Source organism: Trichosurus vulpecula, chromosome 1 (genome assembly GCF_011100635.1).
Source record: "Trichosurus vulpecula isolate mTriVul1 chromosome 1, mTriVul1.pri, whole genome shotgun sequence".
Taxonomy (NCBI): Eukaryota; Metazoa; Chordata; class Mammalia; order Diprotodontia; family Phalangeridae; genus Trichosurus; species Trichosurus vulpecula.
The window spans coordinates 64,611,780-64,622,956 of NC_050573.1; the positions used below are offsets into that span (position 1 = coordinate 64,611,780).

General features: G+C 41.7%; 2 protein-coding genes across 2 annotated transcripts in view; both read right to left on the reverse strand.

Moving 5' to 3' along the window:
- Window positions 1-10,156, reverse strand: part of LOC118848854 (cytochrome P450 4F3-like) — a 140,755-nt gene extending 130,599 nt beyond the window's left edge. Inside the window, exon 1 of the mRNA XM_036757908.1 lies at window positions 10,109-10,156. The gene's annotated coding sequence lies outside the window, so the exon portion shown is untranslated. The remainder of the gene's footprint in view (window positions 1-10,108) is intronic.
- The window catches only part of LOC118848875 (cytochrome P450 4F3-like), a 63,573-nt gene extending 53,382 nt beyond the window's left edge, over window positions 1-10,191 (reverse strand). Inside the window, exon 1 of the mRNA XM_036757918.1 lies at window positions 10,109-10,191. The gene's annotated coding sequence lies outside the window, so the exon portion shown is untranslated. The remainder of the gene's footprint in view (window positions 1-10,108) is intronic.
- Window positions 10,192-11,177: the final 986 nt, after the last annotated feature.

Genomic DNA, 11,177 nt, shown 5'->3' on the forward strand with positions numbered 1-11,177 from the left:
CTCCCCTCCTGGTACCTGGTACACAGAAGGGCTCAGTTACAGCACCTGGCTCCAAGGTAAAGTTGAATACTGCAGTCTCAGGTGATGCTGAACACTATGGGGTCATGGGGGTGGGACTGGCACATCAGCAGCCCAAGAATCCCTCTGGCTGTAGTAGTAGGCATTGCTATGAAGAAGTCCCAAGCTTCTGAGAACTTCTTAGAGGACAGGGTATGGAGCAGGGGAGGAAGAGTAAAGGTAATAGGAAATCCTGAATTGCAGAGTTTGTCTTCGCATCATGGAGGTACTTCCCAAATGCTCATTCCCACAACCCCCTGCCTTCACTGGGCCCTTTTCCACCCGCAGGTTTGGGTCCTGATTTCCCTGAGCAGGTAGGGCCAATGGGGAGAAAAGACCATCATGGGGAAGGGGGACCTTTAAGGAGTTAAGAGGGTGGGAGGGCTGGGGGCCTGGGCCCAGTGGAGCCAAAGGCCACTGAGGAATGGGCTAACTTTCTAAAATCAGCCTTCCTTCAGTTGGAGCAGGAGAGGGTGACAGGCTAAATTATATAAAAGGTTAAACCAGGTAGTAGAAACTAAGTAATGAATGAGGCAGGTCCAAGTCAGTAGGAGATACAACTCCCAGGACGTTTGAGGTGGGCAGGGTGGCTCCGTTCATCATCCTGGACCCCCTTTTAGGCAGAACACTGAAACCAGAAGGGGGCTTGAGGGGTGGGATGATCTTCTTCCTAACAGTCTAAGAGAAAGAAATACCCTTTCCCTCTAGGGCTAACGCTCCTCCACCTGGTGCCATAAGTGAGAAAGGGCACAGCCAAGCCAGAGGCAGGGCAGAGGATGGTGACCAGAATAAGGAGAGACTGGAGACTTTGCAATGCCAGGGTCACTTGGGCATGCTGGGACTGGAGGATAGGTAGTCCTCTCTTGCCAATTGCCTGCTGAACATCTCTATCTCCATGCCAAAGTGAGTATGTCTAAAATGGACTTCCATTTTAGTACTCACAATTCCAGAGGACCAATGATGAAGCCTTCTATCCATTCCAGAGTGGCTCAGCAATGGGGCACATGTGTTTTGTCATCAGTGAGGGGATTTGTTTTGCTTCAATATGCACATTGGTAAAGAAATATTTTTTCTTATTTTTCCCAATGGGGCAGGGAGTAGGAGGGAAAAGAAACAGATTTTTGTTCATTTAAAAAAGGTAGAGGTGGGAATATACTAGAAAAGTATACAACAAACAACCCCCCACCCCCTCCCACTTGCTTAGAACTTGAGGTACAATAAGAATCTACCAGATACCTCATTCAGGGCTCCTCCCAAGTCAAGCTCTCTCTGCTCTATGCGCACCCCCCCACACACACACACACCCTGAATCTAGCCTATCATGCCAGTCTCACCATCTTCTTTCATCTTTCTTTCACCATTCTTCTTTCTACATTCTGCAATCCCACCAAACTGTCTTTCTCTTTGTTTCTCATGCACAACATTCCATCTCCTATCTCCAGGCCTTTGCACTGACCATACCCTGTGCCTGGAATACTTTCCTTCCTTACCTCCACTTCCTAGGGTCCCTCTCTTCCTTCCAGATGTAGCTCAGACACTATCTTCTACATGAAGCCTTGCCTGATTCCCTACCACATCCACCTCAGCATCCAGTGCCCTCCTTCCCTCCCAAACCACCTTGCATCTCCTTTGTATATATTTGCATTTATTAACTTTATATTGATGCTGGATAAGTTTTTATATGTACTTGCTGTCTCCCCCACTAGAAGTAATTTCAAAGAGAAGGCACCAAGATTAGGAGAAATGAGAAAGACATGATGCAGAAGGTAGGACTTTAGGAAGAAGCAAAGGAAGCAGAAATGAAGAGTAAGAGAATTCCAGGCCATGAAGGACAGCCAGTGAAAATGATTGGGGTCTGGACATAAAGCACCGTGGGAAAAGATCAGCAAAGAGGCTACCGTCTGAAGGCCAGTTGGTGGAAGGGAGTCAAGTGGAAGAAGACTAGAAAGTTAGGAGAGGACCAGGTTAGAGAGGGCTTTAAAGGCCCAACAAGGTATTTTATATTTGGTACTTCAGGTAACAGAGTCACTAGAGTTTACTGAATGGCCAAATCTGTATTTGAAGGAGATCATCATATTAATATACAATCTTTTCTTGGTCTATCCGGCTGCAGCCATCTAGGTGCCTATAAGTCTTCCCTTCTTCTTTCAATACCCAACCCCCCTGACTTAGTCTGATGCTACTTATTCTTTCTTCACTGCTCTCTTGACTAGGACTTCCCCCTCACCCTCCTCCTAATAAGTATTGAGGAAAAGGAAACAGGTTCATCTGAGTTCTCTGAGCTGTCAAATTACTTTTCCAGATTTCTCAAGCATTCCCTCATTGTGCCCTCTAGAACTCAAGACTTCATGCCACAGAGATCAAATGGATGTCCCTTGAGGCTTTCTATTTGGTCTCCTCTGCTTTTTCATTTCTTTTTCCTGCCTCTAACACAGTCTTATCTAGGACCTGAATTAGTCACACCCAAAAGGATGTGGTTGCTCTTCAGAAAAGGATCTTAGCAATATCGTATGATAATCAACCGTGAGTGACTTAGCTATTCTCAGCAATACAATGAGCAAAGACAATTCCAAAGGAATCATGATGATAAATGTTATCCACATCCAGAGAAAGAACTGATGGAGCCTGAATGCAGATCAAAGCATACTATTTTTCACTTTATTTTTGTGGACTTTTTATTGTTCTGTGTCTTCTTTCACAACTTGACTAATATATAAATGTTTTGCAGGATTACACATGCATATCCTATCTCAAATTGCTTACATGGAGGGGGAGGGAGGAACAGAATTTGGAACTCAACATTTTTTAAAATGAAGGTTAAAATTATTTTTATGTGTAATTGGGAAAAAATAAAATATTGTTCTTTTTAAAGAAATGAATCTTAACTTCTAGAATAAATTTCTTGAATATGTTCTGGAAGGTGTACAGGCTTCTCATTGTCTCTGGCTATCACTGATGTTGACCTCTCCAAATATCTGACCTTCTGCAGAAAATACTTCCCTTTTTTAGGGGGATATGGAATGTTCTTCCTATGTCTTCATTCTCAGCGGTAGGTCCGGTGACCTATTTTGTGACATTCAAGTTCGAGATACTCTCCTCAGTCCTCATTGGCATCGTCTCAGATCCCGAATGTACCACTGGAAGATTGAAATTTAGACTTGCTGTGCTTGGCCACAGAGGATAGAAGTAGAAACGTTTCAAAACAGATAACCTGAAGTTTGATGTCAGGAAGTATCTTCCTACCAATTGAATGATACTTAAAAGTAGAATGCACTGCTTTAGCAGGTAATGGGGTCTTACTAATAGGAAGTTTTAAAATAAAAATGAATGTCTTCCTCTACTCATCCTGACTCAGCCCTAAATTACATTGTATTCACTTTGTATATACTTTGCATCTGTTTATATATGTCAATGTTGTTTTCCTTTATGTTGGATCTAGTGAAGGCTCCATCCACATACCACAGCCAGATGCTTATCTCTTGAGGAAGTCTAACATGGAAATGACCTGAATCAGGATTATGATGAATATAAAATCAGATCTTGATAGACTATTAGCAAATATCTTTCTACCCATAGTGATGCACTTTCCTTGAAAGAAGAGAAAGAATCCACACTTGGAGGTAGCTAGTTTCATGCCTACTCTGCCTTCACTACGGGTCTCAAGAGAAGTGACCAGGTGTGATTCATCTACCTGCAGATGATAGACTTGTGATAGCCCTCTAGTATCCATGGGCCCATGTAATGTTAATGGGATATGAAGATCTTCCTTGCCCATTAATAGACCTTATGTGGAGCCCATTAAGGGAAGCTTGCTTAGGGGAGGCTTCCTTGTAGGAAGGCTTTCATACCTTTTGATATTAAGTTGACTAGGCACTGAATCAGGATGGTTGTGATGCCTTCTGACTCTGAAAAGTGCATATATACTCTGTGTTGGTATTTTGATATTGGAGTTCACTTATGGGAAGGACATTTTAATTTCCTGGTCTAGATTCTGAGTAGCCATGTGTTCGGACCCCTTGACTTCTTAGATGTAAAGGCTTTCTCAGTCCAGTTGTGTATATAAAGTTCATAGCAATGTTGCTTCGATCAGGCAGTCAGAGCCCTGTTTAATGATCTTTATGCTAATTTCTCTGCTTGTACTTTCTCTACTTGTCTCTTCTCTGATGTTCAGGGTGCTGAAACTTCTCCTGGACTAGTGAATGTAATTAAAAGTGATATTGTTAACCACTTATTGAGCAGTCTTTCCTAGAAAAGCAGATCAAAGAACCTGTGCTAGCAGGCCATCCTGGGTATGTCAGGTTGCTTGCTACTATAGCCCATAACTGGGGTTACTGATCTTTGCACCTGAGAAGAGCTTTTCTTCCATAAATAACAAAACTATTGCCATCTGTCAAGGGAAAGTACCTAGAACAGAGGAGTCAAACATGGCAAGAAGTAAGATGTTTGCTCCTTCTCCCTCCATTTCCAATTTGAATAACTGGGGAAAAGAATGTGTGTCTGCTCCCAGCGGATTTTTAGTGGGAATAGGTTTAGCTGGTAACATAGAGATATTGGAAAAGGCAGAGAAAAGAGGGAAAAGATTTTAGGGAGAAAGCAGCAGCACACAGGAGAGAAGGTACTGCTGGAAGTTTCTCCCATCCTCATGTTGTACCCAATGGATGGCACTCAAAGTTTAGAGAAGTGTGTAGGTGGTCAATGCACCCCCTCTGATCTGAGAATCTATGGGGAGAAGGATCTTGCTATACAGCTAGCAGAATTGGAGGAAGTAGAGAGAGAAAGAAATGCCCCTCCCTCCTTCTCTAACAGCAAGGATCAGGAGAAAATAGCCTAAGGACAGAGGGGCCCCTGTGAGAAAGGATTTCACAAGAGAAAAATTAGTTGGGAACTGAATAATCTAATCCTAAAGAAAGAGTGGATGAAACAACAAATCATAGAAACAATCAATAACTTTATTGAAGAGAATGACAATAATGATGCCGCATACCAAAACTTACAGGATATAACTGAAGCAAAAAGTGCCGGGAAAACTGGAAACCAGTGTGGCAGCAACAAGGCATAGGCCAAGATCTTCCATCCTATGCCAAGATAAGGTCAAAATGGGTATATGATTTAGACATAAATGATAATACCATAAGCAAATTAGGAGAGCAAGGAATAGTTTGCCTGTCAGATCTAGGGATATCAGAAGAATTATGATCAAACAAGAGATAGAGAAAATTATGAAAGGCAAAATGGGTAATTTTGATTAAATTAAATTAAAAGAGTTTTCACACATGAAAAAAAACCCAATGCAACAAAGATTAGAAGAGAAGCAGAAACCTGGGAAACATTTTTTTACAGCTAGTATCTCTGGTAAAGGCCTCTTTTCTCAAATATATAGAAAACTGAGTCAAATTTATAAGATTACAGGTCATTTCCTGATTGATAAATGGTCAAAGGATATGCACAGGCAGTTTTCAAATGAAGAAATTAAAGCTATCACTAGTCATATGAAAAATATGCTCTAACTCACTATTGAATAGAGAAATGCAAATTAAAACAACTTAGAAGTACTGCATCTCAGATCAGATTGACTAATATGACAAAACAGGAAAATGATAAATGTTGGAGAAGATGTGGGAAAATTGGAGCACTAATTCATTGTTGTTGGAGTTGTGAACTGATCCAACCATTCTGGAGAGCAATTTGGAACTGTGCCCAAAGGACTATAAAAGTGTGCATACACTTTGATCTAGCAATACCACTACTAGTTCTGTATGCCAAAGAGTTCATGAAAAAGTTAAAAAGACCCATAAGTAATTCAAAAGTATTTATAGCAGCTCTTTTTATGGTAGCAAAGAATTAGAAATTGAGGAGAGGCTCATCAATTGGAGAATAGCTGAACAAGTAGTGGTGTATGAATATAATGGAATAATATTGTTTCATAAGAAATGGTGAGCAAGCAGATTTCAGAAAAACCTGGAAAGACATACATGAACTGATGTTGAGTGAAAGGAGTAGAACGAGGAGAACGTTGTATACAGTAACATCCACACTATTCCATGACCAACTTTGATAGAATTAACTCTTCTTAGCAATGATGTAAGACAATTCCAAAAGACTCATGATGGAAAATACTGTCCACATCCAGAGAAAGATCTATGGCATCTGAATGCACATCAAAGCATACTATTGTCTTCTTTTGTTTGTTTGTTTTTTCTTTCCCATGGTTTTCCCTTTACTTCTGATTCTTCTTTCATAACATGACTAATGTGGAAATATGTGTAATATAATTGTACATGTATAGCCTATATCATAATGCAGGCCATCTTGGGGAAGGGGGTAGAGGAGGGAAGGGGAAAAATTAGAACTCAAAATCTTGTCAAAGTGAATGCTGAATACTAAAAATAAAGAAATAAATAACTTTTGAAAATTATACACAATATATACAGATAGATACATAGATACATAGACAGGTCTCTAAGACATACATACATATAGATAGAAAGATAGATGATAGATAGATAGTTCTCTAAGATGTATTGCAGCTTATTTAAATATTTCTATTTGTTATTTCGTCCCCCCCTCTAAAAATATTACTGCAATGTAAATGTAAAGAATAAAAGAAAGTCAAAATTGAATTTTGTGCAATTATAATGGCCAAGCTTGGCTTCAGAGAAGAGATATGAGAACCCACCTATCTTCCTGCTTTGTAGAGGTCAAGGACCAAAGATATTGATGTATTGCTTAGTTTTTCTCCATTGTTCTTTTTTTCCCTTTGTTATAAGAGATGGATCCGTGGGTGGCCATGGGAGATTAAATGGGAAGTTGATAACAGGATCCCCCTTCCCTGGGTTTCTGGGGAGGGTGGGAGGGCAGAAGAAAATGAGCATTTTGTAAGTGCCTACTATGTGGCAGGCACTGTGCTAAGTGCTTTATAAATATCTCATGTGATACTCACAAGAACCTTGACTTGAAGATTTATTATCACCTTCATTTTACAGGTGAATAAACTCATTTAGCAGAAGTTAATTAACTTGTCCAGGGTCACATAGCCAGCAAATATCAAAGGGCAGATTTGATCTCAGGTCTTCTTGACTCTAGGGCCAGTTCTTTGTTTACTGCGCCCTTTAATTGCCTCTGAGAGCTGTGAGTCTACAGTGAAATAAATCTCTCGTATCTTCTCTGCCCCCTCTTCCTCCCCACAGATGATTCATGTCATGAGATAGTCTCTTACCAAAGTTCACTAGAGATATTAAGAAATAAGGACTTTTAGAAGTAAAAGTTTTAAAGGCTGGTAAAATCAACTGTAGATCCCTGCTTGTAGATCCCTACTTAGCTAGAGGGGCATAGAAAGGGCCATAACCCTACATATTTGGGGGCCAGTCAAATGTTGAATAAGGAGTGGAAGTATAACAGAAAAGAAATAGCTCACCAAACTCCCAGTAGAATGCTGGGTGGTCTCCTGTCCCTCCCTGCTTCCTCCTAGGGCTCCTCCAGCTACTACAAGGCCTCCCCCTCAGAGAGGTGCCGGGATCCCTGTGTCCCCAGAATGACTCTGCTCCTCTCTGCCTGCCTCCTAGGTCTCTGCTTAGGACCTCCCAGAGTCATGGAAGGCCCTGTCCCTATCTCTTGCATCTCCATGTCCCATTTGTCCCATTTCCTGTTCCCTCCTCTGTCATGGTGTTTCAACAATCCATCTAGCAGCTTCTGTGGGGGTGTAAGATCCACCAACAGCCAGGACCCAGAAAGCTGCCAGCATGCTGCAAAAGCACAGGTTCTTTTCATCTGCTTAACTAAGGAAAGCAAGGTAAAGGGGTTGGCAAGCTAACTTTAATTCAGCGTACAAATATCATTCACTTAGTTCAGGGGAAAAAGCTAGCACCCTGAACTTCAGAGCAACATACAAACAAATTACAAACATCAACAGATAGTTCCAATACAATTTATAGTTACAACATCTAGGTTCGGCCCTGGGAGCTCAGAACAAGGGCTGGCCCAGAGTTACGTGTGCCACCCCTGCTTCAGGAAAGAGCTCCAAAAAAAGAGAAGGCCAACCCCTGGTTTTATATCTTTTTCAGGGTCAAGGGTGAGTCACACGTGCGACTCACCCACGTGACTTAGAATGGTCACAAAGAGGCTGCTTAAACCCACGTGGTCTAAAAGCCTCTGTTGTCCCAGACATGTAAACTAGGCCCTCCTTGGAGTTAGCCCCACCTTGGGCCCCACCTTAGTTGCCAATCAACACCCACATGGGTTTTACACCTAATTGGGGTTTGGGCCTGGGGCTTTGCACTTAGTAAGACTCAATGAAATACACTGAATTACTCAAAGCAAACAAAAACCAAACTCTTCAAGGGCACTTATTGATCTAAGTGCTAAGGAGCCCATTTTGCTTACTAACACACATGGCAAAATGAAGAGAGCACTGGTTCTTTGAAATCCTATCTGAGCTGCTTACTGTGAATGTGACCTAAGGCAGTTAATCAAAGCACATTTATTAGGCACAACTAATGAAGGATGCTATGAGGGATACAAAGACCTGCCATTAAGGAGTTTATATACTCATGGGGGAAACAATAGACATATGCCAAAAAAGTGTATATAATATATATAATGTATCCACATAAAGTACATGCACATTTATAGATGTATGTATACACATATACATGCACATAAGTATGTTTAGATACATGTATGCATTCACATATATGCATGTATGTTTATATATACAGTATATTAAAAAGGAAAAGTATATATGTTTACATATTTACAGTAAGTGTGTGTATACATACACATGCAGAAAATGTATATACATGTATACATAAATAAATATAAGGTTTTTTGAGAGGAAGGATCCTCACCTGGAGGAGTAAGGAAAGGCTTTTTGTCGGAGGTGGTATTTTTGAGCTGAGTTTTGAAGGAAACTAGGATTTCTCTTTGAACAAGACGTGATAAGCGGGCACATTCCAGGCATGAGACACATACAGCCTTGAGATTGAAAGGCACTGACATGGACAATGGAAGGTTATGAGTAACTGGAATACTCTGTGCCTCAGTTTCCTTAAGAGGATTGGATCAGCAGCCTTTGAGCCCTCTTTCAGCTGCTGACTTATGACCCTCTGTTCTGTCTCCCCTTAATTTCATTCATTAGCAACACTGTCATTTATACACTGCTTCAAGGATATACATGCATACATACATAAATATGTATGTATATAGAGAATGGGGAGAGAGAGAGAGAGAGAGAGAGAGAGAGAGAGAGAGACAGAGACAGAGACAGAGACAGAGAGAGAGAGAGAAAGACTAATTTGAGCCTTACAACCCCAAGGAGTTAGGTACTACCGATATTTTTGTCTGCATTTTAGATAGAAGGAAACTGAGGCTCACAGAGGTTGCGACTTATCCAAAGGTACATAACTAGTGAGCAGCAGCAGCAGCTGGATTCACACCTGATTCGAATTTGGGTCCCTTTCCACTAGCCAAGTTGCTAAATTCTCCTTAAGGACCTTCCTGGCAACATGGGACCCTGATTCACTTAGACCTCTAGCAAATGTGATTGAAGGATGCCTGCCAATGCAGACTGGGGATTCCTGAGAATGCCAGAGGAAATAGTCTTTCTTCCAGGGAAGACATGGAATCCCTCCCTATTTCCAGTCACTTTTTTCTTCCTCATCTCAGCTCACCCCTGTCCAGCATATATCTTCAAAGATGACTGAAAGTCACAGGGGAGAGAGAAGAAAACACCAATTCAGCAGAACTAGATCCCAGATGGGGTATCAGGGAAGAATGGACCCTGTGTTGACCTGGTAGTCAAGTCTGTTTGCAGGGAGAATTACATTTTTTCCCATCTTCCAACCTTTTTCCCAACTCCTGGGTCCTTTGCCTCCCCCCATCTCCCACCTCTCCAGCTTTCCCTTTGGTCTTCCTCTTTGTGCTCTTCTGCATTCCATCTCCTCATATTTCCGTATCCTACCCTGTCACCAACCCTCCCCCATGATCACCTAGCCCCAAGCAGCCCGGATTGGATACTCCCTCTCCAGTCCCTATTTTGAGTCTTCTCAGACGGTACCTGCTAAATTCTCTTCTGAGGAATTCTGGGAGTTCCGGGTGTCCTGTTTTGATGTCTTTGGATCCCACCTGCTGCTCACTGTAACCCAAAACCAAGGAAAGTGTTATATAATCCTCTTTCCCCCTCCTCCCAACTTCTATCTCCCTCAGACTCCACCTCTGCAGGAAAAAAAAGACTGAATGAAGTCACTTGGATCTGACTGGAGCCAGGAAAAGGGAGGATTGGGGCCAGAATCAGATAAAAGAGGAGCCTAGTTAATGAGAGCAAGACATGGAGCAGTAGGTAAAAGTGCAGGAGAATTAACAGCCCCACCCCTCAAGGTCACTCTCTACACTGACTTCCAGAGCTTGCTCCCTTCTGATCTATTTCCTCCTCTTTTTCTCTTCCTTCTCTCACCATCCTGTCCCCACTGGACAGATGGAGAGAGCCCCTACAATATCCTAACCATCCCAATTCTGTCCTTCTATCCCCCTTCAGATTTTCCTCTCTTCCTTTGTCATCCTCCCCACTTTTGTCCTCTTCTTCCCTCCCCCTCTGCCCTCCCTCACACCTTGATCCTTGTCTTCTCTTTCTCTCTCTGAGTCCTTTTTCCTCTGAATCATCTTCCCCTCCTCCCCTTCCTTCCCCTCCTCTCTATTGAAACTGGAGAGACTTCACAGCAGCTTTCAGGGACAATTTTCTTTATTCACTCTATCCCAGGCCTCAGTAATTCCAAGGAGAGGGTTACCATGTTCCATGCTGGGTTAAAGGAAGAAGGAGAAAACTCTGTATGTGTGTATATGTGTGTGCGTAAATGTGCATATATTCAATTTTCCATGTCTGTGGGTATATGCACATATGTATGTATCTATGTGTAGACACACATATGTGTATATGTGTGTATACTTATGTATTCCATATCTATCTAGGTGAAGCTCCATCAATGTCTCCAGAGTTTCTTCCCCCAACTCTTCTTAAAGAGTGATTTTGATTCCTTTCATTTTTGTAAATTTTTTATTTGTTTTAAACTTAAATATAAAATGAGCAAAGCAAACAAGAACATTTCTATGTGCACAGTGAAACACAGGAG